Raw genomic sequence first — 24,102 nt, forward strand, 5'->3', positions numbered from 1 at the left:
ACCACGATGAAGGCCCCTTTTGACTACAGCTATACCTTGTATTTGATTGTTTTGAAACTTGGGGAATTTCATACTCAGTGCATTTTGATGTGAAAATTATGTCCTGGTACTCATTATTTGTTTGGTACTGGACATCAATGAACTCATCAGAAGTCATCAGTGCAGGGTGCCTCATGATTAGCCACCCTATCAATCCAAAACAATTTATTTCGTGCTCATTGTTTTTGGTACTTGCATAACTTCTTGGAACCAATTACGACAAGTACCAAGGTACCACTCCATCGGATTTAAGTTTATTTTCTTACTTATGATGGAATTCTCATTCCTAACTATGTGACTGAAAGGAAAACTTTGTGCATGTAAACCAATGCAAAGTTTCATGCAAATCTTTGAAACTGCTAAAGCATTGCTCTGGCTAATTTGACTACTAGTTCGCCACTCCAACCCCCTTTTCTGGTTTACTGATGCACTGGATTTCAAGTAAACTTCCAAAGTGAAGCACAATGCAAAGTATTGTTTCTTGATTCTAATATAACACTTAAGTAATCCACTGAAAAACTCTAATGTGATAGATATTTCAAAGAATATTTCAAGTACACCTTGAAATTTCAAGCCACGTTTCAAAATTTATAATATTCTATGAACTGATTTTAATCTTGCCAAGAAGTTCTATACAAATTGAACTTTAGAGTTCCATAGATATTCAGTTACTTTTCTATTCTTTCTGATTGTCATTTGAAGCAAATTAAGGCATTTTTGAGAAAAAACTTAACCCAGATGTTCTGAAAGAGGTCCCACTTTTGTTTTCTTTATTTCTATAGCAACAAGATAATGAGCATTTGTTTTTCAAATATATTTGGTTACAGTTATTAATACTACTCACAGTTAGTACCAAAATGATGCTAAAGCTAACCATGAGCACTTGTTCTAGATGTTAATAATAACGTGGTGTTGTCATTTTCCAGACTTTATCAACAGGACAATATTGAAATTATGATTGAATAGAGGAGAATTATATGTCATTGTATTTTTGGCAAACAAATCTTGCTTCTAAATGAAAATGCCCCACCCAACACTTGAATTGGCGATATATTTTTTCTATTACCATTTTCTCAGGAATTACATATTTCACATTGATTGCTATCTTGAATAGCATGGAGTCCAAGGTGATCCTAGGTTAAATGTTTGGTTTAGGATTTCATTACCTTCCAGTTTGCATATTATGGTTGTTGTATTTAAATCAGAGTTTCTAAGAACTATATTAGAAAGACACATTTGACATAATTTTGGTAATTGTTCTGAGACAGCAGTCTCAGGTTCTTTTTAAAAATAAATCATAAATAAATCTCACTACAGATGTCAATAAATATTTGCCATTTAGTTCCATCATTAACATTGAAGAATGAGACTGAATTTAAAAAGAAATATCCTATGCTTCAAAACAAAGGCAAAGGGAAAAGTCACCTTTAACTTCTTGTCTCATGAAACTCCTTGGACAGTTTTGATCAATTTGGATCGTGGGTAATAATCCTTACTTACACAGTTAAATTTATTGTCAGACACTAAAGTTTTGACACGACAAAAAAAATAATTTGAAAGATTTTTTTCTGAGTTATTCACTAAGTACATAACAACAATATTGGTCTTTTTTGAATACGAGAGAAAGAGATTTCTGAATTGATTCAGGGACAGCATGGTTAAAACTAATTCAAGAAATATTGAACTCAGAGACATTGTAATACTTGAGTATGGGGGCTTGTTTTGATTTTTCAAAAATCCATGAATACTAACCTCTAAAAAAACCCCGATTTATCTTGCCCACTTCCTTTGACCCAGCCTATTTAAAATCATGTAAATACGTGTGTGGAATTTGCTTTTTAAGTAGTAGCTAAGTAACTAAAGGTAGTGCGAATGTCAAATATTATAAAAGAGTGCTTTATAAAATAATCTTTAATTTTTTGAGGGGTATTGTTGTTTTGTTTTCTGGTGGACTTCTAGCAATCCCTGTGGAAGGTACTGCTGTGTTACCAGAAACCAGAGTTTCTTTCCCACTTTTCCTCTCTTGGGCTTTTGTTTGTTGTTTATATCACTGAGCCATGATATCCTTTACAAGTTAGGTGAAACTCATGGCAAAGGTATTAAGGAGCAGTTTAAAATAATCTTACCCTCTCTCTAAGATGACAGATTCTAGTCTTCATAATAATTAAGAGAGTCATTAAAAGATGTTTAATTTTTCATGAAAAGATCTTAATTTTCCACCCAGCCTCACATAGAGAAGAACTAAATGCAAACTACCTGCTTATAATAAGTAAACCTGCCTCCATTAGCATGAAAGTTTTGAATATGAACAAACAAGGGAAAAGGAGAAGTTGCTATAGGGACTAAAGTTGGAATCACATGGCGTCAAAGTTTGTGGAAAGTTTTTTTTTTTTTTTTCTTTTTTTATGTTCTGTGTATGTGTCAAGGGTTTAGATGAGAGTTCTTCAAAGTTGTCAGACTACGTTTCCCTTCAGCTGGTTTGGAGCAGATTTAACAACTGCTTTTGCAAGTAAGATTTCTGAACCATTTTAAGGAAATTATATACTTGATTTTCAATTCAAAATTCAGATGAAAGAATTGCTGTGATTTCATTGCTAAGAATTCTGACTTTCATTTTCTTTCTGACACTAATTATTTAGTGAATTTAAAAGTTTTTCTGCCAGTGTGAAAAGTTTTTCTGCCAGTGTGTGGTACTTTCTTTTCAGTGTAAGATTAATTATACTTGGTTTGGATACGTTTTTCTTCCTTGTTATTTTTAACTAGTCTGTGCTTACTTTGAACGGGAACTTAATATATGTTAGACTGTCAAAAGCCTCATTGTTGTTTACGACTGGTGACTCAAACTAGATGAAAATTGCTGAAGTCTCCATGAAAATATGCGTTCAGTCCTGAAATCCTGGCCCACCGTGGAGACAGGGGACGGGAGAGTGTATCTATAGCTTTTTGCTACTCTTAAGTTCTGAAAAATGCAGGTATTTTCCAAACCCCAATGAGTCACTTTGTCCTGGTGAAATTGTTCTGTGTTACTCACCAGCACAGGGCTATAGATTTCCAAAAATTCCGGGCGGTGGCCTGGGGCACGTCACGGGAGCTGCCCCTTCACCCGCTTCCCTTTGGTGCTGGTGCTCCAAAGGCAGAGTCCACAGCAATCCTTGGGTCTTTCCTACCTGTGTCACCGGCTCCTCCTGGGTCTGGGCTTTGGCCGCTCGCTTAAACTGAACCTCATGGGGCACAGTGTGTTTTCCACTTAAACTGTCTCTCCCTCTTCAATACCCTAAAGTGATGTCATATTCAGGAATGGTAGGCTTGCTAAATGAGGGAAGTTAAATGTCTTTTTGTAGGAAATGGTTATTTTGGCATTATAAAAAATCTCTTATGCTATTATTTCTTTTTATTAATTTTTTGATTTAGATGATATAGTATCTATCCCATAATCCATGCAGTGTTTGTGAAAAAAAAATAGCTTCTATTCATTATACAGAAGAAAAGGTGTGAGATGACTTCTCTTTTTCCTTAAAACAATAATCTACAAAGCTAGTTTGTAAAGCCCTGATAATGATCACTAATGTTCATTATTCATAAGCTTAAATCTGCTTGTACTTCATGTTATGGAGATGTTGGATTAATGAGTTGCTGAATACAGGTTCTTAAATGAATTTATATTTAGTTGGATTCCAGGGACTTAGCAAAAAGTGACATTCTATTAATAGTTTACATCTTTCTTGATTGGGTAGGAGTTATAGATTCTTCTTTTCTCATTTCCTCTTTCTTTTTCTTCCTTCCTTAAAATAAGCTCTCTATTTGATTCATTTTAGTTGCTTACAAGGGCTATGTGAAATTATATTTTTTGGCTCTTAGAACACAAATATAAAGATATGTAACTAGCAAAATAGAAGGTTGCTTGTGATAAATAAAACAGATCACTCCTGGGAGTGGTGGTGCATGCCTGTAATCCCAGCAGTCTGGAAGCCTGACGCAGGAGGATTTCCAGTATGAGCCCCGCCTGGGGAGCTTAAAGACACTTAGTGAGACGCTGTTTCAAAAAAGGGGCTAAGGATATAGCTTAGTGGAAAGGCCTTGGGTTCAATCCCCGGTACTGAAAAAGGAAAAAAAAGTTCATGATCATTAATTGTGTGTGTTTGGGGGGGGCGGTAGTGGAGGTTGAATCCAGGACCTTTGCACTGAGCGACATCCCCAGCCCCTCCTTTTAATTTTTAAAAAAATAAAATCTTGAGAAAATGCATTGCTAAGTTGCCTGGGTAGGACTTGAACTTGGATCCTACTGCCTCAGACTCCCAAGTGCTGGAATTTTACTAATTACATTAATGACAAAACTATCATAGGTGTTAATTTGCATTAAAATAACTAAAAAATGATACAAACCATTTCAATGAAGGATATAATATACTCTAGAATAAAAAATGTGAAAAAAAATAAAGGAAAGGGAAAAGAAAGGGAGGGGAGTATTATGATTCCAGGCTTTACGTATGGGTCACTTGTAGAAACACACTACAACTAATATCTAGAATATATAAAGAACTCAAAAAAATCAGATCCCTCAAATTTAAAGACTAATCCAAAAATGGGCATTTAAAATGAATAAACACTTCTCAGATGAAGAAGTACAAATGGCAATTAAATGTATGAAAAAATGTTCAACATCACTGGTCATTTGAGAGATGCAAATGAAAACAAAGCTGAGATTCCATCTCACCCCAGAAAAAATGGCTGCTATCATGAAATCAACCCATGGCAAATGCTTGTGGGGCTGTGGGGAAAGAAGAACCCCTCTCCACTGTTGGTGGGAGTGTGGACTGTTGCTACCACTGTGGAAGTCAGTGTGGAGATTTCTCAAAAACTAAAACTAGAGGTTCCATTTGACCCAGCTATTCCCCTTCTTGGTATCTTCCTGAAAGAATCCAAAGCATCATACCACAGTGATATATGTGCACCCATGTTTATAGTAGCACAATTTGTGATAGCTAAATCTTGGAACTAGCACATCAATGGATGAATGAATAAAGATGTGGGTTTTTCTGTATAATATAGCAGAGTACTACTCTGCCATAAAAGATAAACTTGAGACATTTCTAGCTAAATGGATGCCCCTTGAGACCATATTCTTAAATGGAATATATTGGAGGCACATATTTAAATATTGCATTGTTTCTTTGGTATGAGAAACTGTCAGTATAAATAAGAACCAAAATTATAATACATATTGGGAAATGAGAAGAAAATGTTCAAATGAGAAGGGGAACAAGGGAGGGGGAGGGGAAAAGGAAGAAAAGGAAAAGAAAAAAATAGAATAGAATAGAAGAAGTGCAGGACAAATTTGACTCTAAGCTTCCTGCAGCAAGTAGGTAGTAGCAATATTCATGCTATCTGTGTAAAAATAGGCTAGGCACTTAAGTAAGTTTTCCTGCTCCTGGAAATAGTGAAATGACTCCTTCAGGTTTTCCTATTGGGAACATTCGATGACACTGGGCTAACATCTCAACAGCACCCTTATAATAATCATAATATTGAACTTGTTGTAAACTTCTGTTACGTTCTTCAGTGCACATTTAAAGTATCACATCAGTTTTAGGAAGGAATTAAATGATCTTGTATCTACTATTTGGTTAAAAATGGATTTCAAACCGCGGTAGTCTGTCTTGGTCCAAGAATAAATGGATCTTTCAATGCATGAAACATTTTTTTTCTAGAAGCTAGAGGGAAGAAACCCCCACTTGTTATTAGTAAAACATTTGCATGCTTTGAATGTCAGCTGACCATGACGTGCAACCTCTCTCTGAAGAGTGAGATGCTTGGTCTATGTCCAAGCCAGGCTACTGTCCATACAGCTGGCTAAAGGAAGATTTTTAGAGCAGGGCCAGAGGTTTCTTGAGAAAACAATGCTCAATCCAGTACAAAGCTCTGAGGCTTTTACAGCGTAGAACTTGACCACAAAATTTTTCTTTCACTTTTGTCAGTGAGTTCCTTAAATTGTGTTTAGTTCACAAACATGCACGTATACTTTGGTATAAACACATGCAAATAGATATATAAATCCCACAAAAATACATGTGCTTCACAATATTTTTACTTTGAAAAGCTTCAAGCATATGACAAAATTGACCAAACTTTAAAATGAAAGCCCATTTACTCACAGCTGAAATCCTACTGTTAACATTTTATTATAGTGGTTTCATCACTTGCCTGTCCACCTATTATCCATCCACCTGCACATTTCTCTCTCAAATACTCCATATCATTTGTAAAGATAGCAAGTTGTAGTTTAATATTTATAATTTTCAGTATAAACAAGTATTATAATCACATATCAAATAACGTTTATTAAATAATGTCAAGATGATGGACTACATTGTAATTTATATTGAATATTATGATGTGATATTATAATTTAATATAATAAATTGCACATACATTTACAAAAGTGCACATTAGTTGACTTTTTTTTTTTGATACCGGGGATTGAACTCGGGTCCTTGCGCTTACACAGCAGGCGGCGAAACCACTGAGCTAGATCCCCGGCCCCTGTTAACTTTTTAAAAAATGTTTACACTTGTTTTTCCAAAGAGAACATTATTCTTACTGCAGAAAGTTCCTTATCCATCTTTTGCTATAGTTTGGATCTCAAGTGTCCCCCAAAAGCTGATGAGTTAAAGGCCTGGTCCCCAACTTTGTGCTACTGGAAGGTGGTGGGAACTTTAAAAGCTTTTGGACTGGTGCAACCACTGTGGAAATCAGTATGGAGATACCTCAAAGAACTAGGACTAGCGGTCCCATTTGACCCAGCTATTCCCCTGCTGGGTATCTTCCCCAAAGAATTAAAAGAATCATACCACAGCGATATATGTGCACCCATGTTTATAGCAGCACAGTTTGTAATAGCTAAAGCTTGGAAGCAGCCCAAGTGCCCATCAACTGGAAACTGGATAAAGAAGATTTTTTTTTATAAAATGGAGTACTACTCAGCCTAAAGAAAGAGAAACTAGAGACATTTATAGCTAAATGGATGCATATTGAGGCCATACTCTTAAGTGAAATAAATAGGACACACGTGTGTAAATACTGAATAGTTTCTCTAATGTGAGAAACTGAAAGTGTAAATAAGGATTAAAACAATTAAAATGAATAATTGATAATTTGAAATAGGAAGAAAAGGTCCAAAGGGGTAGGGGAAGTGGGAGGAGAAGGGGAAAGGAAAGAAGGGAGAGGAAAAATTATGAGAAAAGAAAAAAATGGAAACAAAGTCTTTGTAAATAGGGAGGGGTGGAGGGGGTGAAGGACACACAGGTAATGGGGAAAAAAATAAGAACCAAGATACATCATGTACAGGTACAAGTACCAATGATAAATGTAAATGTATTGTATACCTAAAATGTACCAATAAAAGAATTTAAGCCAAAAAAAAAAAAAAAGCTTTTGGGAGGTCTTTAGGCTGTTGAGGGTGGGTTCTCAAAGACAATAGCAGAAGAATCCAGCCCTTTCCTCCTCCTTTGGTTTCCTGGCCATGAGGTGAAGGGTTTTCTCCATCACAAACTATGATGTGCTGCTCACCACGAGTCCAAAGCAGTGGAGCCAATTGATCATGCACTGAAAGCTCTAAAACTGTGAGGCAAAATAAACCTTTTCTCTTTGCAAGTTCATTCTCTGAAGTATTTATTATAGCATTGGAAAGCTAACTAACAGATCTTCCCAGTTAATTTCCGTTCCTCATAGCCACAGGCATGAACTCCACCACAGATTAGGCTTTTGGTTCTAGAAATTCATGTAAAGGAATCATACAAATTTTATTCTCGTATATAGGCTTTTTGTATGCAGTGTTGTGTTCTTGAGATTCATCCAAACTGTTGTATGCATCAGAGGTTTTTTTAAAATACTGAGTAATATTCCACTGTATGAATATACCATTATTGACATGTTTCCAAGATTTTGAATATTATGAATACTCTACTTTTAACATATTTTTCTTTCTTTTGGATAGATACCTGAGAGTGAAGTTGTTGGATCATAAAGAAGGTGTATGCTTTCTTTTGTCAGTAAAGTAGTTGTGTTATGTAACCTTCCCACCCTCAATGTATCAAAGTTCCAGTTGCTTCTTATTTTCACAAGCATTTAGTGTTAGTATTTTTTTTTTTTAGCTATTCCAGTGAACATATAGGGTTATCTTATTTGGTTTTAATTTGCATTTCCTTGCTGACTACCTATGTACTTTTTAATGTACATATTGATTGCTTTCACATCTTTTCTGAATTATCTGTTTAAAATTTAATTTAAAAAAAGGTATGTTTTTTAAGCAGTGGGAATTTTTATATGTTCTGGATGCAAGTTCTTTGTCAGATAAAATTTTTTTGAATGTTTTCTTCCTATTAACCTCATTTATTTTCTTAATGTGTCTTTTCATGAGCATAAGGTTTTGATAAAGTATAATTTGTTAGTTTTTCTGTCATGGTTGTTGCTTTCTGGAACTTGAGAAAACTGCACACTCTCAAACATAGAAGCTATACTGTATTTTCTTTTCTTTATCTCATCTTTAAGTATAATGGTAGCTGTAAGTTTTATAAGGATTCCTTTATTAGATTGATGATGTTTCCTTCTAGTCTTGGTTTTCTGTAAATTTTTTAAAAGTAAAAATTGGACTTTTTGATCAAATGCTTTTTCTGTGTCTATTAAAATGATTATATATCATTCAGTCTTATTCTATTAAAGTAAAAGATTGTGTTTTAAAGAACCACCTTTTTTCTCTTTTTTTTAAATCACTTTTTAATAAGCTTCATTGATTTCTGCTCGTATTACCATTTCCTTTTCCCTACTAAACCCAGTGGTTTACTCTTTTCTTGAATTCATAAAATGGAGACGTAGTCAATATTTTCACAATATTCTTTTTGATATAGGCATTTAAAGCTAAAATTGCTTTCTAAGCACTCATTTAGTGGCATCACAAAAGTTTTGATAGATTAGATTTTTATGAGTTATCTGGAAATATTTTCTAATTTTGTGACTTCTTCGATTTGTGGATTATTTAAAAGTATGGTGTTGGGCCGGGAATTTAGCTCAGTTGTGCTGTGTCTGCCTTGCAAGCACAAGGTCCTGAGTTCGATCCCTGGTACCCAAAAAAAAGTATGGTGTTTATCAAATATCTAAGGGTTTCATCATTATCTATATGATTTCCAATTATGTCCTATTGTGGTCAGAAAACATATTTCTTAATGATTTCAACTTCTAAATATATTTAGACTTTTGTGGCCCTGCTGATGGTTCATTTTTTTTCAGTACTGGGAATTGAATCCAGAGCCCTGTGTGTGCTAGGCAAGTGGTGTACCACTGAGCTATACCCCCAGTCTGTGGTCCACTTTTTGAATGGACTGTATGTGCTTGTAAAGAATGTGTATTTTGAAATTGTGCTACAATCAGGGAAAGATGATTGGTAATCTTTGGATCACCCATGTACTTATATTTTGTCTAGTCCTGCCATTTGGCAGGAGGATGTCTTCTTCTTTTTTTTTTTTTGGTACCAGGGATCAAACTCGGGTCCTTTCACTTGTGAGGCAGGTGGTGGAAAAGAGGATGTCTTCTTAATGATTTGGACCTTTTATCATCACGAAGTCTCTCTTTTTATTTCTGTACTACTTTTTTTTTTTTTTGGTACCAGGGATCAAACTCGGGTCCTTGCGCTTACGCAGCAGGCAGTAAAACCACTGAGCTAAATCCCCGGCCCTTCTGTATTACTTTTTGTCTTGAAGTATATTATATCTGATGTTAATAAAGGCACTCTAACTTTCAAATGCTTGCTGTTTCCATAACGTATCTTTTTCTATCTATATTAGTCAAAGTTTTCTAGAGAAATAGAAGCACTAGGAGGTAGGTAGCTAAGTAGGTAGATAGATAGATAGATAGATAGGGGATTTTAATGTGGAAATTCGTTCACATGATTATGGAGGCCAAGAAATCCCATGATATCGTGCCTGTAACAGTGGTGGTGAACTAATGGCACATGTGCGGCAAAGGGCTGTTTATTATCATCAAAAGCTCTGAAAGGCCTGTAAGCTGGAGACCCAGGAAAGCTGGAGATGTACTCAGGCAAACTCTGAAGACATGAGAACAGGAGTGAGAATGTGAGCCATTGGCCTGAGGACTTGGAGCTCTGACCTTCAAGTGCAGGAGAAGATGTGGGCCTCAGTTCAGAAGACAGTGAATTTGCCTTTCCTCTACCTTTCATTCTATTCTGGATCCCAACAGCTTGGATGATGCCTGCCTATCCTGGTGAGGGGGGAATAGTTTTACTCAGTTTACTGATTTAAACGCTAATCTCTTTCAGAGACATCATCACAGGATCCCCAGAGGTGATGTTTGACCAGCTGTTTGGGAATCCCTGTACCTACTCAGGTTAGCCATTATTTCTTCAAATATTATTCCGTCTCATTCTTTTTCTTCTGAATTTGGGTAAAATGCAATAATAGAATATTAGACATTTCTATTATTCTAATGGTCTTTTAGGCTCTAATTAAAAAAAACAACAACCCAGTTTGGATAATTTCTGTTGCTCTGTTTTCAAGTTAACTTTTTCCTCTGTCATTTTCATTCTATTGTTAAACTCACTCAGTGACTTTTTTAAAATTTCAGAACTGCATTCAGTTCTCGAATTTCCCTTTGCATCTTTCTGTATTTGTTCTGTCTCTCCATGGAGTCTTCCCATCATGCTAGCGGGAAATAAATCCTCGAGAATGATCTCTTTTTGTCAGTGTGGCTTCATTACTGTTCGGTAGTGTTGCACACTTGTGGTCACATTTCCACCTGGAGGGCCTCCTTCCAACTCACTATCATTCTGTTCTCTACTGAGTACTATTTATCAGAAGGATCCAATCTTTGACATATATGAATACATTAAAAAAGAACAATAATCCCTACTCCCCCATATGTGTTTTTCCTCTCAATGGTTTTAGTTACCCACAGTCAACTGTGGTTTGAAAATATTAAATGGAAAATGCCAGGAAGAAACACCTTATAAGTTTTCAGTTGAACGCCATTCTGAGTGGCATGGTGGAATCTCGTCCCATCCCTCCCTGTGATATGAGTCTGCCTCTTGGTTAGCATATCCACAATGGAAACACTACTTCCCCTTAGCCATTTGGTAGCCATTCTGGTTATCATAGACTGTTTGGTATTGCAATGCTTGTGTGGAAAATGAAACCTTTAATGGAAAATCTTTGTAGTGAATAGTCTTCTAAGATTTGGATACCAGCTTTGGAGTGTAAATTTTCATTTTTTTATATTTCAGTTACTATTTGGGAGGAAGTTGATAGAAGTACATCTTAAATAGGTGCTATTGAAACCAGGTTTGGGTTCCTCTATTTTCAAGGTCATCTCATATTTTGAGCTACACAGTGCACTTGTACTTACAGGGTTAAGAAAGGTCTCTCCCTGCAGTGGCAAGAAGCAGCTGCCACTATTCAGGTTATAGCTTGGGTAATGATGTAGTATGGAATTTCCAGGGAATGGTTTACTTAGCACTTTTTCAGGGCATTTTACTGAGATCTTGTTCAGGTTATAGCTGACCTTTCAAAACCTCTCCCAAATAAACTTAGAGTATGCAATATAACTTTCTGGACTTAGCTACCTGAAACCTGCTGTTCTTGCAATGGATAAACTGAAGCATCGTACTGCTCTGTTCAAGGCAGGATGGAAATTTGTCTGGGAAGAAAAGAGTTGAGGAATGAACCCCTCACCCCCTTTTTGAGACAGGTTCTCACTACGTAGTTCAGGCTGGCCTTGAACTTACTATGTAGCCCAAGCTGGCCTCAAACTTCCAGCTATCCTCCTTCCTCAGCCTCCCAAGTGCTACAATTACAGGTGTCCACCACTATACCCAGTTTAAGGAATGCTTCCTAGTGTCAGCTGCAGAATGCAGACTTAAGCCAGTCTCATGGGGCCATTATTCTTTTCACAAATTATTTTCCTGAGATATTAACTTATTTACACTTACTAAGCATGCTCATTTAACTTTCCCATTAAAAATATTTTTTAAATGTTCTCCCTTATTACATTAATATATGTCAAATGCACTGCTAGGAAAAGAAAATGCTTCTTAGACTTTGCTACACCAGATGTCATATAGTCTGTATTCTGTATTGCTGGAATGTGAGCTCCTTGAGGAAAATAATTTAAATTTATTTTTCTCTGTGTCTTCAGGGCTTGTTATACCATGTGGCTCATTCTATCTTCAGTAACTATTTGCTGATTACAGAGTGCCAGTCCTTCTCCGGGCCTGGGGGATAGGAAGGTTGCCAAGATTGATAGGCACATGATGCTAATGTTTGGCCAACTATCTACCAAGAGCAGGTGATGAAATTTAGTACCTGAAGCATGAAGGCTGTTGTGATGGATCGTCCCCTGGGCCCTTAGACCAGGTGGGCTCCTCCTCTGCAGGAGGAGCCACCTATGCGGAAATCTGAGGAACACGTGTGGAACTGAGGTGGACAGGGAGGAAGAGTGCCTTAGCCAGAAGGGGAGCAAGGCTGGGAGAGGCTGGCAGATTCCAGCCAATGAGAGAAGTTGGATGTTGGGGCGGAACCCAGTGGGGAGTGAGGGGCAAGATAGTCTTAGCACCTGCTTCCCAGGGCAGGGAGGAAGGGTCGGGCCGGATGTGAGGGGACTGCCATTTCAAGAAAAAAATACCACTCTGGGCCAGGGACTTAGCTCAGTGGTGCCGTGCCTGCCTCCCAAGGGCAAGGTCCTGAGTTTGATCCCCAGTGCTGAAACAAACAAACAAGGAAACCAACCAACCAACCAACCAGAACAGTCTGTTTTTTGTCAATGGACTGGTGAGGGAGAAGAGGATAGCTTATCCATTTGGCGTCCAGGCTGATTTAAACTCCACTGATAGTAGTAGATATGGAGAAAAATGGATGGACTGGTAGGTATTTAGAAACTTTCTGGTCAAAAACAGCAGAGAAGAGATATTTATGGCCTCAACACTGCTAAAAGCAAGAAAAAGAAAGCGAAAGAAAAAATTTTCATTATTCTACACCATGTTCAAAAATTTCTGCCAAAAATAAGAAATTTTGAACTGAATAAAAGGAAAACTCAGAGTGGAAATATATTTCTGAAATTTTGTGTTAGGTTACCTTTCCCAGTGGTAGGTAGCATAATCCTGATGGGGCCTTACATGGGTCACCATGGTTTGGGGTCATTGAATATCACAGGGTTCCTGGCCTTCTGCATACTACAGAACCAAGGGGTGCTGGGTGAGAGTGAAAACCCAAAGACATCTTCAGAAGGAACAATTGCCAGTGTCAGTCAGCTTTGAGGTTGTCAATCCCAGAAAAAATACATATGTAAATATATATATGTATATATATTATAATACACACATACATAAAAGCTGTGTCACAACACAGTCTCTCATGGCACACAGGAGCTTACTGGGTGACAAGCTTACTGTCAACAGTGGGGAAGGAAGCTGAGTATGATCATATAGACCACGATCCATCATCTAGAAAAATGATGTCAATGAATTATCTATTAAAATAATAAAACCATGGCTTCTAGAAAATTACCGAGCAAATTATAAACCATATCTTTAGAGGGAAAATTTAAAAACTATTTAAAAACACTTTAGAAAGACCCAAAATAAGGTCTCTATGAATTTTATTCTATGTATATAAGACTATATACCCATGAACACATATATTATGAGTATATATTGTATATTCATGGGTAGGATAGCTAGTAGTCTCTAAAAATGTTAATTTTTCCAGATTAGCCTATATGTTCAATTCAGTTTCAATTAAAATCACAATGGATGTTTCTGGACATTTGGGAAACTAATTCTGGCCTGTAAGGTCTAGGAAAAGTTTAAGAATATTAGGAGAAATTGGAGCAAGATGATAAAGGGTAGGCTGTTTCATAAAGCTATAAGCATGAAGAGTTAGGATTTCTTTGGGAACCAACAATCCAGCAGAACAGAAAAGAAAACCTATGGTCACATTGGGAAGCTTTTTATGTGCTGGCAGATACTTAGAAAGTTGGCTATTTGGAGAGAAACAGGGTTAAATCCCATTTGTCTTTGGGTACAGAGGTGACAGCGAGGTCAATACATCTGTAAAGATGTGAAAGATGAAATTATAAGCCAAATAGAAGAAAATATAGGGCAGACTATCCTTGTGAGTTTTAAGTAGAAATAATTTATTTAAAAAGAGACCAAAATAAAAGCTACAAGTGTAAAAATAATTTATTATATCAAAACTAAAGATTTTTATAAAGGACAACAAAAATAAATACCTGAATGATGGGTTAGATGAAGATATTTGCAATGTCCAATATCAACAAGCAGTCAATATCTAGACTATTAAAAACCAGAAAGAAAAACATCTGACACTCAACAGAGAATGAACAAAAAGTATAAATTACATTTTGCAGGAGAAAACTGAAGGTTAATAAATATTGAATAAATGTTTAATTTTCCTAGAAATGAGAACTCTAAAGTAAAACTGTAAGATATGATTTTAAACCCACAAAGATAGGAAAAAATTAGAAAATGGGTTAACTTCTGGTGAGATATAAATAAAAAGAAATCTTCTAACACTGCTGCAGCTTCAGCTGCTTACTCAGATATAATAGCAGCCAAAGAATATTAAGAATGGGGGTATCTTTGACGGGGAAGCCAATTCCTAATTATATATATGAGGAAAAATTTTATCTAAGCCCATGAAGAAATGTGCACAAAAATGTTAACTGAATCATAATTTGCCTTATCAAAGAATTGGAAGGTGAAGGTATAAGGGAATTGAGGAGTCAATCATGGGGTTCATATGTAGAATATTGTGCTGCAACCCGAATTAACAAACTAGAATTTACAGATGGCAATGGAGAGATCCCAGGACATACAGTGAGTATAACCTAACAAGAAGAGGGATTAGAAATTATTTCACAGGCTTATTTATGTAGCTTAACACTATGCATGCACTATAACATTGTATAGCTAAATCTTGGAAGCAGGCTACTTGTCCATTAGCAGTTGAATGGAAAAAGAAAATGGGGTATTTATACAAAGTGGAGTACTACTCTGCAAGAAAGGATAAAATTGAGTCACTTGTAGGAAAACGGATGCACCTTCATGCATAATGTTAAATGAAATAAATTAGGGACAGCTTAAATATTGCATGGCTTGAATACATTTTTATATTCAAAATATAAATAAAGAGCAAAATAAAACACAGATGACGGGAAATGGGGGGATAGATCTTTTGCAGATGGGAAAGAGACCAAGAGATGGAATGAGGGGGATTGAGGGGAAGGGAAGGAGATGAAAAAGAATTAAGATGTGTTAAGCACGTGCACCAACTCACTATGATGAATGTAATCATTATTTACTGCAAACATGTACTGTACTAAAAATAAATAAAAATGGAAAAATACTGCATTCATGTAAATATATAGATCATTTATTAGAAATACATGTAAATTAACTACAACAAAACATGTGTGTGGAAAAAAGTGATATTAAAGGACAAAGGGTAGAAAACAACACAATAAAATAAGAAATAAAGACTGGATATGAACAGAGACTTTTGAAAAGAAATCTAGGAAACACTCCTTTCCAATTAATACACCTGAGGTCTGACTAGGAATGAAAAATAAAAAGCCAAGCAGAAAATTTTAAGACATAAAGAACTTTTTAAAATAAAGGAATGCCTGAGTCCACAGATTAAATGGTGTCCTGTGTGTTACAGCTCGTGTTTAGATGCCCCCTCAAAGCCCGACGCTTTCTCAGAGGTGGCTGAACCCAGAGTGTGTGATTGACTCCTGGTGGGGCCAGGCCCAAGGGCACTAGGATTAAGGGTGTGAGTGCCGCCTGCGCTAAGCAGTCTGAATAAGGTAAAAGGGGCAGGAAGACGCTGTTGAGCTCTCTTGTTGCTTTTGCTGTCTTCTGTGACCATCAACTGTTGCCCCTCTGCCACCCTACCTTACAGCCAGATGACTGTGGACTGAGATCTCCATGAACTGTAAGCCAAATAAACCCTTTTCCCCTCTAACTTTGGTTTTGTCTCAGCAACTAGAGAAAAGTAGCTAACATACTGTGTCACAGAAGAAAAAGGAAAAATCTTCCTAAAATATCCTCATAATGAGCTGGGCAGAGGCCGAACTCTGGACCAAAATGAACACAGCAAAACGGGGAAAAGCTGTGTTGATTTCAGGCTCAGTAGCCACTAAGTCTGCAAGAAGACAGTGGAGAAATGCGGAGGTTTGACTTGGGGAAGGGAGATAGAAGAACAGTAGTTAAATCTTACAAATCAAATATTTTTTCATTTTTAATTTTATTGGTATAATTTAGATTTATATGATGATCACCTTCATCATAGGGAATTTGTACCTGTACATGATATATCTTGATTCCTTTTTTTCTCCATTCCCCTCCCCTCCCTTCAACCCCTCTACCCCTCCCTTATTTACAAAAGCCCTGTTTCTATTTTTCCCTTTTCTCATTTTTTCTTTTTCCTTCCTTCTTTTCCCCCTCCTCCTCTCTCTAGTTCCCCCTTTCTCTTAAACAATATTTTCTTATTTCACATTATCTATTTTACGTTTTGGTCCCTATTTATATTTTAAGTTTCTTACACCAGAAAGACAATGTGATATTTACACATGTGCATTTGATTTATTTCACTAAAGACTATAGCTTCAAGCTGCATCCATTTAGCAATAAATGCCTCAAGTCTATTCTTCTTTATGGCTGAGTAGTACTCCACTGTATAGAAAAACCACACCTTCTCTATCCATTCATTGGTTGATGGGCATTTGGGTTATTTCCAAGATTTAGCTATTACTAACTGTATCACTATAAATTGGGTGTGCATATATTGCTATGCTATGATGCTTTTAATTCTTTTGGGAAGATATGTAGCAGGGGAATAGCTGGTTCAAATGGAACCTCTAATCCTAGCTTTTTAAGGAATCTCCATATTGATTTCCACAGCAATTGCATCAGTCTGCATTCCTACCAACAGTGGAGAATTGTTCCCTTTTCCCCACATCCCCTCCAGCATTTGTTGTTGGTTGATTCCTTGATAGTAGCCATTCTTTCTGGAGTGAGATGGTATCTCAGCATTGTTTTAATTTGCATCTCTCAAATGACCGCTGGTGTTGAACATTTTTTCACACATTTATTTGCCATTTGTACTTCTTCATCTGAGAAGTGTCTATTCATTTCAGAGGCCCACTTTGGATTGGGTCTTTAAATTTGGGGGATGTGACTTTTTAAAATTCTTTGTATGTTCTAGATATTAATCCTTTGTCTGAGGGACTACTGGCTAGAATTTTTTCCCACCCTTTGTGCTGTCTCTTCACTATGTTGGTGCAAATTTTTTAATAGGGTGAGATCCCAGTTGTTGATTCTTTGTATTATTTCCTGTGCAGCCTGGGTTTGTTCATGAAGTCTTTTGCCTATACCTATGTCCTCAAAATTTCTCCCTATTCTCTCTTCCAGCGGATTCAGATTTTGTATTTAGATCTTTGATCCATTTTGGTTTTAGTTTAGTGCACTGTGAGAGACGTGGGTCTTTGGCATGTAGAAAGCCAGTTTTTCTAGCACCACTTATTAAAGAGGTTATCCTTCTTCCAGTGGATGTATTTGGCTCCTTTGTCTAAGATAAAATGACTGATTGTGTTTGAGATTGTTTCTGTATTTTCTAATCTATTCTGTTAATCTTCAGGTCTGCTTTGTTGCTAGTACCATGCTGCTTTCATCACCATAGCTCTGTAATATAATTTCACATCAGGGATTTTGATGCTCCCTTCCTTGCCTTTGTTGCCCAGAATTGCTTTTGCTATTCTAGGTCTCTTCTGGTTCCAAATTAATTTTAGGATTGTTTTTTCTAGTTCTGTAAGATATGCTGCTAGGATTTTGATCTGAATTGCATTAAGGCTTTATAATAATTTTGGAAGTATGGCCATTTTCATTTGGAAGTATTGGTTCTTCTTACCCAAGAACAAGGGATATCTTTCCATTTTCTAATATCCTCTTCAATCTCCTGTTTCAGTACTATAGTTTTCAGTGTAGAGGTCTTCTACTTCCTTCATTAGAGTGATTCCTAGGTATTTCATTTTTTTCAATGTGAAAGGTATTATTTCTTTAATTTTTCTCTCAGTGAGTTTGTTATTCATGTAGAGGAGACTATTGATTTTGAGACTTTATATCCAGCTGTGCTACTGAATTTGGTTATTAAATCTATAAGTCTTTTGGTGGAGTTTTGGGGCCCTTCTATGTAGAGTATCACATCATTTGCAAATAATGTTAGTTTAATTTCTTCCTTTCCTATCCTTATTCCTTTTATTTTTTTTCTTGTCTAATTGCTCTGACTAATGTTTCCAGAACTATACCAAATAACGGTGGTGACAATGGACATCCTTGTCTTGTTCCTGATTTTAGAGTGAAAGCTTTCAGTTTTTTGTCCATTTAGTATGATGTTGGCTGTTGGTTTGTCATAGATGGCTTTTATAGATTGAGATAAGGACCATCTATTCCAATTTTCTGTAGAGTTTTTATCATGAATGGGTACTGGAATTTGTCAAATGCTTTTTCTTTTTTTAAAATTAATTTTATTGGTACATTCTAGGTATACAATAAAATGACATTCATCATTGGAAATTTGCACCTTTACATAATCTCTCTTGGTTCTTATTTTTTCCCCATTCCTCTGCATCCCTCCCTATTTACAAAGACTTTGTTTTCAATTTTTCATTTTCTCATATTAATTCCATTCCCTTCTTTCCTTTCCCCTACCCCTCCCACTTCCCCTTTGCCCCTTTTCTTCTTATTTAACATTTGTCAAATGCTTTTTCTGCATCAATTGAGATGATCATGTGATTTTTGTCTTTGGCTGTATTGATATGGTGTGTTACATTTATTGATTTGTCTGTGTCGAACCATCCCTGCCTCCCTAAGGTGAATCATTCTTGATCACAGTGTATAATACTCTTGATGATTCGCTGCATTCTGTTTGCCAGTATCTTATTGAGGATTTTTGCATCTACGTCCATGAGGGAGATGAGGTTGTAGTTCTCTTCTTTGATTGAGTCTTTCTCTGGTTTTGGTATCAGGGTAATACTTGCTTGCAGGAATGATTTGGGGAGTATTGCTTCTCTTTCTATTTCACTGAACAGTTTGAGGAGAACTAGCAGTAGATCTTCTCTAAATTTTTCATAGAATTCAGCAGTGAAACCATCAGGACCTGGACTTTTCTAAGTTGGTAAATTTTTAATTACATTTTCAATTTTAGTGGCTCATATTGGATTATTTAGAATTTTAATATCTTCTTGTTTCAGCTTTGGTAATTCATATGTATCCAGGAAATCTGTCCATTTCTTCTATGTTTTCCATCTTATTAGAGTGTAAGTCTTCAAAGTAGATATTGATGATCTTCTGGATTTCCACAGGATCTGTTGTGATTTCACCCTTTTCACTCTTTATTGCATGAATTTGGGTATTTTCTTTCCTTTTGTTGATAAGGTTAGCTAAGGGTTTATCAACTTTATTTGATCTTTCAAAGAACCAACTCTTTGATTCATTGATTCTTTGTATTGTTTTCTTGGTCTCAATTGCATTAATTTCTCCTGAGATTCTTATAATTTCCTTCCTTTTTTGAGCTGAAGGCATGACTTGTTCTTCTTTTTCTAGAAGCTTGAGGTTTAACATTAGGTTGTTTATTTGAGCTCATTCTGTTTTCCTTATGTGAGAATTCACTGCTATAAATTTCCCTCTTAAGACTGTCTTCATTGTATCCCATCAGTTGCAGTATGTTTTATCAGAATTATCATTTAATTGTAGATATTTTTTAATTTCTCCTTTAATTTCATCTGTGATTCATTGGTTATTAAGAAGGATGTTATTTAATTTTCATGAGTTTATAGAGTTTCTGTGATTTCTTTTGCCATTGATTTTCAGTTTCACTGCACTATAGTCATATAATATGCATGGGATGATTTCAATTCCTTTGCATTTAGTTAAGCATATTCTGTGGGGAAGTATGTGCTCCATTTTGGAGAACATCGCATGTGCAGCTGAGAAGAATGTGTATTCTGAAATTTTGGTGTGGAACACTCTGTAGATGTCTACTAAGTCCATTTGTTCACAGGTTCACAGGTTCCTGTCATGTGGAACATTGTTTTCCCTCCTTTGAGTTTTAGTCTATGAATTTCTTTTTGAGTTAAATGTGTCTCCTGTATGCAGCATATTGTTGGATCTTGCTTCTTGACCTATTCTGCCAGTCTGTTTCTTTTGATTGGTAAATTGAGACCATTTACATTGATGGTTATAGCTGATATGTATTGGGTTATCCTTGTCATATTGTTTTCCTGTCTTTCCTGTTTAATTGCTTGTCTTGCCTGGTGGCTTCCTTCTGTTGATGCTCTTGAAATTGTGATTTTTTCCTTATCTCTTTCTAAAATGCCCTTCAGAATACTTTGTAGAGCTTGCTTTTTAGTTGTGAATTTCTTCAGTTGTTCTTTGCTATAGAAGTATCTTATTTCTCCATTGATTTGGAAAGATAGTCTCACAGGGTAGGTACATCAGTCTAAGTTGGAGGTTGTTTTATTTTTAAAAAAATTTTATTGGTGCATTTTAGATATACAATATAATGACATTCATCATTGGAGATTTGCACCTTTATGTAATCTCTCTTGGTGGAGGTTGTTTTCTTTTAGGGTTTGAAATACTCCAGGCTTTCCTTGCCTTGAGGGTTTGTGTTGAGAAGTCTGTGTTCTGATGGGCTTTCCTTTATATGTGATTTATTTCTTTTCTCTAACAGCTCTTAATATTCTGTTTTTATGTTGAATTTCTGGAATCTTGATTATTATGTTCCTTGGTGTGGATTTATTTTGGTCGTGGCTATTTGGAGTTCTATATGCCTCACTTATCTGCATGTGAAATTCTTTTTTTAAGTTTGGGAAGTTTTCTGCCACTACTTCTTGGAACAGCTTTTGCATAGCATTTGCGCTATTGCCGGCGTTCTCATTGACTACAGTCAATCCTATATTATTTCTCTTTGCCTCATCTTGCGATTGTTAGATTGATTTTTCATTGTCCCTTGCTATCAAATAACAAATACTTAAGCACACAATTATTTAAAAGCAATAAGGACATAAATAATGGCTTATTTAACTAAAATGGAAGAGAAGAGAGGGGGATGAGGTGGGGAAATAGTAATATGCACACTTGATCTTTCATGGCTGGGAATCAATAGAAGTAGTCTAACACCCTGAAAATCAAGGTATGGAGCCAGGATTTCTATTATTATTCAGAGTTAACACACTGGTTCCTGGAAAAACTAAAATCAGACCAAGCTCATGAGCACGTGGGAAAACAGGAAGTTGTGGTTAGACGGTGGGATTTTAGAAGTAGCGCCTACTTTTCTGGTCTATAAAATAGGGAAAATGGGACATTTAACTTTCTTACAATCTATAGGGAAGTTGCAGTTTTTTCCCAAGGTGATTGAGTCTGAATCTGCCTACAAAATGCAATGTCTTTTCTGATTTGGGGGCATTTTGGTGTGTAGCAGATAGAATGGGTCCCAGTCAATCTCAAAACAGCAATATCAGGAGGCAGGTGTTTCAAGGACCAAAGTAATTGTGTTTTCTTCTGGGACAGCAGCATAAGGTAAAATGAAAGGTTTGTAAGGATAAAATAAAATGCTCCTCTGATGCCTGTATATTTGGATATTTCTAATTCATCAAAGGCTTTCTCAGATAGACTCTTCATATAAATAGAATGCTAGACTGGTGAGGTTTTTCATAGTGTATGCAATGAGTAAGGGAATTAAAATCCCTACTTGAAATTCTTTTTTGGTTACTTTGGGATTAAAGTTGCCAGATCAAAAGCAAGATACCCAGTTGTATTTGTCTTTCAGATAAACAACTAATAATTTTTTAAGTAATGTTCCATGGAATATTTAGGGAATATTTAAGTTAAAATTTTTTATTGTTTATCTGAAATTCTAATTTAAGTGGGTGTTCTGTACGGTTATGTATAAATATGATAATCTTATTTGAGATAAAAAACAAGTTCCAGGGAGACAAAAAGAAAGATCCCTCTTTTAAGAACATGGTCAAAATTGTGGAAAATTCTTTAAGAATGTATTTCTTGGAAACAAGATTTGTGTTATGTAAACATGCAGTCATCCAGTGTAGTTTAGGAGTGTTTTACCCACAGAATTGAGCAGCATAAGAGTTTCTTTTTTTAAATCTGTTTCCTCTGTTCCTGGCCCAATACCTATTGATGGAATGAATTAAATAAATGCCAGTTCAGTAGTTATTACATATAAGAATGCAAGAAGGCCTCATCCCTGGAGCTCTGCAGCAGTTCTGTTGGAATTAGCAGGGGTGTGTAGGAGCGTGTTGGATAGGAGGGTGGGCGATTCCTGTTCCAATGAGATATGCTGTCTGCTGACCAGTTGCCTTGATTTAGCATTTGTAAGCATGCTCTATGGAAAAATGGTCACTGGAGAGACTCCAGTTCAAATACTCGAAAGTCTACAATAAAAGGTAATTAACCTGACATTCCTCAATCTTATAAATCACAGATAATTTTTTCCCCACAAAACCCCTCTAAAAATCCCTAGAGCTGGTATCAACAAAATGTGCTTCAGGAAACAGTATTTTATCCTACAAGAACTGTGAGAACTAGCACACTAATGTCTGAATCCAGAGTTAGGACTGAGATTTAGGTATCACTTTACTAAATAGCAGCCCCTATCAGAGTGTGTTTGATGCTTTCATACATATTAGTCTTTTCAAAGGGGGGTGAAAACAGTGAAAAAATTACCCCAAGACCATGTGGAATACCTTCTTTAAAGGAAATAGCTGTGGCAGCACTTTACTTTTAATAAATTTTTACTGATCACCTACTGTGTGTCAAATGGTGGTGTTTTTTTTTTGCACAAAGTCTTATTGTTGTGGGGCAGTGACTGAAGCTGCACATATGGTGCCAACAAAGGCCTGAGATGGGCCATCAGGAGGAGTAGAGAGCTGGGAGGCACAGGGAACCTCCAGGTGGTGTGTACAGGTGCCAGGGGGCTGGAGGCTGGGCACCAGCTCCTTGACAGGGAGCAGAAGGAAGCAGGATGTGGACCCCACTTGATGGCATGCTCAGGCCACAGTGTACAGACTGAGGGAGAAGGCAGGGCGAGGAGACCACTGGTGAGAGGTGAGACATGTAGACTAGTGCCAATGGGGATGCCCACAGAATTTGCTGAGGTGTTGGGTGTCAAATTTAATAGAGAGAAAACAAAGATGGCATTGGTTTTGGAATAATGGTATTGCCTTTCCTGGAAGAGAAACTCGGGCAAGAGGTATATTTGGGAGGCTGAGTAGCGGTGGATCTCGAGTTGGAATTGGGCTTATCAGTCACTCAAGCAGAGAGGTGGAATGTGCACATATTTCAAAACGTGAGCATAAATTCCTTTTACTATCTGATATTTTGATGAAGTTTAACAAGTACAATTGTACCTCACCTTCATTTGCCTAGAAAATTGAATTCAAAAGGCTCATAGTATATATTTGGTGTGTCTTTGTTTAGATCAAAGCCAACAGGATAGGGTGTTCCCATGGGACTCAGGATGAACTAGATACCCTTGAACATCCTGCTAACCTCCCGCCTCTCAGACACCAACAGGACAATAGGAACTACTGTGATTCAGAGCTTTTATTGCCATGAAGCTAGGTGCGTACAGAGAATATTGTCCAAGAATTCAACGAATAGCCTTGGAAAATGATGGCCCTTTGTACAGTCCAAATCCACTTCTTCTTGGGAGATATTAGTTGAGTTTTAGTTTTAAGGTTCTTAGTTATTCTGTTTGATACATTACATTTGCAGGAAGAGAATTTCTGTAACCATGTCTATATATCTGTTACCATATTGATTTCTTATCTGGGGAACTGTGTGCCCAGGGAGCATAGTAAGAGATAATGGAGATGTGGATATGCAGATTTTAAAAAAATGGCGATGCATTATAATTTATTTAACATTTTCACTGAATCAGAAGAGATACCAAGGATTTTGGAGAA

At 36.4% G+C, this 24,102-nt stretch overlaps 1 long non-coding RNA gene across 1 annotated transcript in view; it reads left to right on the top strand.

Annotated features, from left to right (window-relative positions):
* LOC147830189 (uncharacterized) overlaps window positions 1–24,102 on the top strand; it is a 44,967-nt gene that overhangs the window by 16,958 nt on the left and 3,907 nt on the right. The window contains exon 2 of the long non-coding RNA XR_015440620.1: window positions 10,367–10,434. This is a non-coding gene — a long non-coding RNA (uncharacterized LOC147830189). The remainder of the gene's footprint in view (window positions 1–10,366; window positions 10,435–24,102) is intronic.

Source organism: Heterocephalus glaber, unplaced genomic scaffold (assembly GCF_053883595.1).
Source record: "Heterocephalus glaber isolate CG9 unplaced genomic scaffold, H.glaber_assembly_v1.0 deba00000281, whole genome shotgun sequence".
NCBI classification, from domain to species: domain Eukaryota; kingdom Metazoa; phylum Chordata; class Mammalia; order Rodentia; family Bathyergidae; genus Heterocephalus; species Heterocephalus glaber.